Genomic DNA, 7,394 nt, shown 5'->3' with positions numbered 1-7,394 from the left:
AAAGATCATCGAGTTTCAACCCCCCCTGCCATGGGCAGTTGCCAACCACTAGACCAGAGCCACATCCAGCCTGGCCTTGAATGCCTCCAGGGATGGGGCATCGACAACCTCTGGGCAACCTGTTTCAGCACGTCACCACCCTCTGAGTGAAAAACCTCATCCCAATGATATGTTGATATTCACCAAAAGGAGGCCTGAGACTCAACAACCAGTATTTTAACAGACATAAATCGCTAAAGACCTAAGAATTTCCTGGAGTATAGTTCATGATTTTGAGTTAAACACATAGAGTTGTTCGAATATGTTACTCAAATTCATATTTAGATTCTGTATTGGCACTGTTCCAGAACCGATCCCTTCTAGTGCAGAACCTTTTCCTAACACCCCCCAACCCTCTCTGTCGACCAGAGAGCAGAGGTCAGCACCACAAAGTGGGCTAGAACTTCTGTGAAAGCCTAAATCCTCCTTTCTCCATCCCCAGTCCCTCCCACCCTCAGATACTGGTGCTCCAGTATCTTTCCCAAGCAGACCTTTTCAGTGGTACCAAATGGTCACTTGCATATTTACACAGTTACTAGGGTTATAATAATGTGAACATATGCAAACATATTCTTTCAACAAAGGTATTTTTCACAGAAAAGAAGAGAGATACTGTTGCTGGTATCCAAACATAGAAATATATCCTATTAACGTATGCTTTGTTGTTAGGTTACCTTAATATTTCTAAGATGCCAGTGTCACTTGGTAGAACACTGTGTACTTGCTGCAATAACTGAGTAGGTATTTACTTGCTAGGGATGATAAAATAGAAAAAGAAGACTGGTGGTGCTATACAAATACAATTTTCTGTACGTTATTTTTATTTATTTGTACTTTCTAAGACCTTAAATTTAGAAATTGGATATACTTACTGAATTTTTAACTGGTCATAGTGACAAACAGACAGTCCTTTGTTGGCTGGTTGCCTATTTTTTTTTTTGCCATGAGTAAAAGAAAAGATTAATGGTTTAAAGTTGGAGTGTAGCTGGATAAACTTAAATAAGATAAGGTTCTTGGTCATTGTATGAGTCCCTCTGCATAGAATTTCATCTCATATTCTGAAATAGTTATAGTCTTGATGTTTCAGTCCATCTAGTCCCAGTGTATCATGATCACAAAATAGTACAGTGCTCTCTGTGGAGGCTGAACGGAAATCTAGCAGAACACACATTTGTCTGCAATATAACTTGAGTTGGAGTTGCTGAAATGAACACACAGTCTTTGCAAACTGCGGTGTGTGTTTTATGGACCTGAAACTAGAATGTAGTTGGCATTTGGTGAGTACAAGTAAAACTAAAAAATTATATTAAGAAAATTTCAAATCTCCTATGTGTTACACATTGCTTGCTATATTTGCCTCATTAAAAGAGGCAAATAATATTTGGGCAATATTTTCAAGGTAGGCTTAAGTGTCACATTATGGCATAACAACATGGCAATGATCTGAAATAGTCATGTTCTGGAGTGCTGCCTGTAAATACACATTTTTGTTTAGTTCTTATATGTGCTGTAAGTATAGTGCCTCATTGATCTACAACTTGGGGAATTTACAGATGGATCATCCTGGTACAAATCAATGGAGATGTGACCACTCATCTAATAATAGCATTAGATTTTACATGTAGAAAATAGTTTCCTTAATTCTATTAGCATCTTAATTAAAACCAGTGCTACTAATGAATTGCTGAAGATTCACAGAACACCTCTAACAAAGTAAGCAAAGTAAACAATCTAAAAGAGATTTACAGACACTGCCCCTGCTTTGCCTGTTGAACCCAACCTACTATGCCTGCGCCCCAGCCATTCAATTTCCTCACCTTCTGTTACTGCTTCTCAAAGAAATATGAAGTACACAGTATGTATTTAACAGAAGCGTATCACTTACTCCTGATCTATTAGAAATCCTTCTAGAGGAAATATGAGTACTGAAAACCTAAGCCCCCGAACAGTGAGAATTTTTAATTTTTAAATTGATTTCCCACTTTCACAGAGGCATACCCTTAGAAATTACTTGATTTTTCCTGTTACTCTCCCCCCTTTATTTTCGGATAGTTCTGACACAGTCCAGACAATGTAACTCTTCTGTACACTCTTTCACCCCATTCTTCTTACCAGTATTTTTTTTCCAACCTACCTTTCATTTTCCCCTTTTCTTGTCTCATTCTGTTTTTTTATTTTTTCTCCCCACTTGATGATCAGAAGACCATGCATGGCAGCAGAGGGGATTATTGAGTACTGTCTGAGGAATTAGGAATCTTCTCAAAGTGTTAGAAAGCTTAGAAAACATTGTATTGAACAAACTTCTGTAGGAAGAAGGCAGATTTAGCAAAGTTTAGGAAATGCTAAGTAACCCCATGAGGACTGTAAATCCTGTTCTTATTATTAGCAAGTATTTGAAAACAGGGCAGTCAACAACAGCTTTGGTGGTGAGGACTAAGACTCTGGGTTTACGTTTTTGATCTGCTTTTCTAATTAGTCACCATTGTGTGAGGAATCAGCTTGTATGATCTATTTTTTCCCCTTTCCTTTCTTCCTAATCACTCTGGATCTCCTATTAACCAAATTAAGTAGGAATATGTGCGTCTCAGGTGTTTCCACAAGTTTCATAAACATAACTAGCTGGGTACAGATAATATCAGAATCCAAGTATTTTCAAGTTTATATTGTTTTATCTGTTGCCTGACCTGGTCAACCAGGAGGCACAGCAACGCAGGAAATTAAGCGACATTAATTCCACCATTCACTGAGATTTTTACTTTTTTAATGATGCCATGTATTTTGTTTCATTTGTATCTCACTGGCAAATTGATGATTAATATGAAGCTCCTACTGACTGGAGAGAAGTTTTTTGAACTTGTAATGACAAATTACTGTCTTGATGCCAAATTACGCTGTAAATTTTACATCAAAATATGTACAAATAAGGACATAGTTATCCCTGTGTAATGAGGTGGCTGGACTTCTAAGGACTACATACTGCAGTCATCAAGCCAAATCAGTCAGCCAGTAATTCTCAGCTTTCCTTGTAGAACCTCTTGTAATCAGTTATCATCACTAAAAATCTGGTTGTCTTTCGCTCTGATCTTTCTGTAGCCATTTTACAATGCTGTAAAATGCTCCCATCCTAATTAATAATTGGTGGCTTTCCAAGTGTACTATGGAGAAAATAGAAGGGTGGCTATGTGAAGGTGGTGAATGGCTGAAATGACCCCAGATTCCTTATTTCCAGATGACCGTGTATTCCCTGTTGAAGGTGCATTGCCAGTGGGCTATGCTAAGGTGAGCATAGAAAAGCAGGGTCAAATTTTGGATGGAACTAAAATATCTCCTTAGGTTGATAAGATAGATACCACTGCTTCTGTAACTGTATTAATCCTCAAGGATGTTAAGAATACAACCTAAGGGCCAAATTTGTCTCAGAACTGCACTCCTTTAATCTTTATTTCCTACCACTGTATTTTTTCTGCCTTTTCAAGTTCCTGTATCCCACTGGAAATACAGACTTGCTAGATATTTGCAATATAATAAACTTTATCAGCGTGCATACTCTTGCTGTCCTGAGTTGTTTTTTCAAATACTTATATTTTTTTGTAGAGATAGAGAGACTCTAGCTTGAAAAGCACTGTCTTTAGTATTTGATTAACATGTATAGTTTTATGTAAGTTGGCACTAAGGAATGCTTTCTATAAATACAAAGAAATACTGTGCACAATTTGTTTCCCACTGTCATTTGGTTATTAGAAACCTTCACTGAAGAGAAAACCTTTAAAAAAGATTGGGTAGATGCCTGCCTTTTGCTGAGGATATATGGGTGCAATCATTCCAAGCTTTCTTAGATGCAGTGAATAGAAATGAAATTCCTTTCTATTCTTAATGCCTCACCAGTGGCACAGAGTTATGATTAAGAACAGCCCTTCTTTTATACAATCACAGGTATTGTGAGTAATTTGGTTAGCATTTTCACCTAAATAAGACTGTAAAAGCAGCGCTAAATTTGAGGGAATGGACCCAAAGAATATAGATAGTTTTAGAAACTGTGGACATTTCTGTGATATTCCTAGTGAGCAGAAAGGTTGAGTCTGCATATGTTGTTTATATTTAGAGCCATAGCAATTTTGCCCTTTCTCATGCCTTCAGGATCTACACACCACCTGCAGGAACTATTACAAGAAATCCTCTGACTTTGGGACACAAACAAACAAACAGTTTTGGCACTAGCATCCTTCAAACTCATTTCAACGTGTTTATTTGTTTTCTCTGAGGTCTATATCCCCAGAGAACATTGCTGAATGTCACTCCTGCTCTTGGACAGCCCTAAAAATTCATGTCTAACATCTAAGCTCTGGATTTTATTCTGATCCTTCCTCCTTAATCTGTAAAATGCTCATTATAATTCCATATTTAACTGAGAAAATAATCATTCCTCTTCCATGGATGGCAGTACTTGAGAAGAGTACTGACGTTATTTAATAGGAGCACTAGATCCTCTACGCTGTAAGCCTGATATCTTCTATCTGATTGTTTTTCACTTTTCTTCTCTAATCCTTTGCTGATGAGATTCTCACAAAGTACATTTTTGACAGGTTTATGGGACTTCATTATTCTTTTTCCATGGGAGAAAAAATAGGAAATATATTCAAGTACCAAAAAAATTCTTGTCTCAGATGCTTTGTTTCAATTAAGAATATCTTATCAGCAAAATATCCACATCAGATTTTGGACACTGGTTTCAAAAGATGTATTTTTAATGATATTACTTTAAATTACTTTTTAAAACTCTTTCAGCCATCTCTGTCCTTTGTTGGATCTTAAAAGGCTGTCTCTGGAGAGGAGGGCTGCAAAACTTGTGAAGCCTTCTTCCTTTCTGCTATAGGATATTGCTTTTCTCAGCTCTCCTGTAAGACTTCCACAGCTTCCAAAAGCTCCCACTCAGTGTGAAAACCCAGCTGAGAGCTGGGGAAAAATATTTCTCAATTACTCTGCAGAAACCTGGCCAGATCCATTAATCCCAATGCCCCCTTGACATTTGATTGTCCTGAATTTCTTTGTTTCTAGGGAGTGAATTGTACGACATACAAAAAATGTGCAACCCAGCAGCAGCACTAAGCTGGTGTATTCAGGGTGTCCTGCTTTAGCTATGATTAGCAAAACAAACCCTGGCTCCTTGTACCACACATTCACCTGTGATGTTTCATCCTGTTCCCTTCACCTCTTCATATGCTTTGCTGCACTGAACTTTACCTCCTGCTTATATGTCCCTCCTTTTAAGCCAGCTGTGATTTTCTGAGCTGATTGAGCCCTTGCTGGGAGATAACTGCTTATTGTTTTCTTGATCAGCAAGCTCTCTTACAAACGAGTTTGTATTATCAGAAAAAAAAAAAAACCTACAAAAACTTCACAGCAGATTTAGCTTAAGCCACAGGCTGGGCTTCAGCATAAAAGGCATTATGAAAAGAGAGATTTTATCAGCCTCTGTTCAGCTGGATTGTAAATGATGCCATCCAGCTGCCCTGGATATAAGTTTGTAATAGCTATGAACATTTCATAGCTACAAATGTAGCTATGAGATTCATCATATATGAAGTCAAACATTTCTGTCTTCTCACAGTTGGAGTGCTTTTTGACATCTTGCATCCTCTTGCGCAGGCTTTAGGAAGCAAAGTGTTTATATCTGAAGCAGTACTTTTCTGTGGCTATTTTTAGAGACCTGAGGGTGGATTCTTTTCTTTCCCAAGTATAAGAGTGCCTTGCCGAGCTCTGACTGTTTGTTTTCTTCCTTATGTCTCTTCATCTATCATTACTCCAGGATGATTCACGTTGCTTTCTGAGCTCGTACGCTGGGATGCCTGTTGTGGGGAGCTTAGCAACTGCCTTGCACTGAAAGCCCATGCCGGCTGCGGCATGGCTGATGCTTAACCTTTACTCTGCTCTGTCAGGAAAAAGGTCATTGCTATGAGCTCATGACTGAGAAATGCACCGCAACATTTGATTACAGTCCTCTGTATGAACCATCTCCCACTGTTTTCTGCTTTCACTGTAATACTTCTGCTGCCTTGTTACCTGTTGTCCTTCAACCAATGTTTTGCAACACGGATGGTCAGAGAGTGAGGCAATATAAGCACAAGAAAATAAAAGGATCTGTAGTCTTTCATTTTACTTACATATCCTAAAATAATGGGCCACATTTTCCACTGCCACGTCTGAAATTGCTTCAGTGTGTATAGTTGAGTTTTCATGGACTGAACTGGTGGAGAGTCTACAAAGCTTGGGACTTAAGTCACAAGTCTTACTGACAATTTGCTTTGATAGTGCCTTGCACCATTTGAATAGAATTTGGATATATCCTTTGTTCATTACATAGAGTTAATTTCTTGATAGATTTTTTTTAAAAACCACTAGGCTAAAATAATTTCAGATAGATGAATTATGTTTATAAGGACTTTGAATGACAATTTCTAGAAATTCAAAAAGGTAGAACAGCAAAGAGATGAAAATTTAGATTTTTAAACTAGGTATGCCATCAGTACTTGTCAGGCTGCTCAAAAGTTAAGATAAATAATAGTGAAGAGAGCAAAGACAGCTGTCAGATTTTAAACACAAGCAAAATCATGGGCTGACAGACTGCAAAACCTTCCAACTCCATTTTTAGAAAAGGTCTTTTAGGAAATAAATTGATAGCACTGTGTATGCAGGTAAAGAATAAAAGCTGGGTAATGGGACAAACTGTAAAAGTATGCATGATTAAATGGGTATTACTGGAAACAGAGGCCCCATTTTTCACTTGATTTGTGTGGCAATGAAAAGCAATAATAGGTGCTTCAAGGAAATCACGTTATGCATTCTTAGAAACTGAATATATCCTTCAAGCAATTACACGTACAGCCACTTTGTGCATCAAATCCTGGAGACTTTTTGGCTAGCACTTCAAGCTTTAAGTGAGGTGGCGTTCCTGGAGCATTGCAGGCTCACTGCTCCCAGCTGCCCTCAGCGGCCAGCTGCCTGGTGCTGGAGCTTACAGCCATTCTCATTCACACCCCAGGGAAAAAAATGCTGTATTTTCTCTATCTACCTCCAGAATCTACTTTAAATTATTTTATTAGTTAGATAGCTCAGTATGATTGGGTTGATCCACTTTGCTTATTGGCAGCTTAGCGGAATATTAAAAATAGCAGTGATAATGCCAGATCTATTTTAGGGGAAGTTGAGCTCAAATCACGCTCTTTGCAGGTAAGGCTCCACCAGTTGACGAGGAACAGCTTTAGGATTTCAACTGTTTGTGAGAATCTCTTCACAAAAATAAAAGCTTTCCTTTCAAACTCTTTGCTATCCTAATCCATTAGAATTCAAGGCCCCAC

The sequence above is a fragment of the Numida meleagris genome, chromosome 1 (genome assembly GCF_002078875.1).
Source record: "Numida meleagris isolate 19003 breed g44 Domestic line chromosome 1, NumMel1.0, whole genome shotgun sequence".
NCBI lineage: Eukaryota > Metazoa > Chordata > Aves > Galliformes > Numididae > Numida > Numida meleagris.
Note: the sequence above shows the minus strand (reverse complement) of the source record.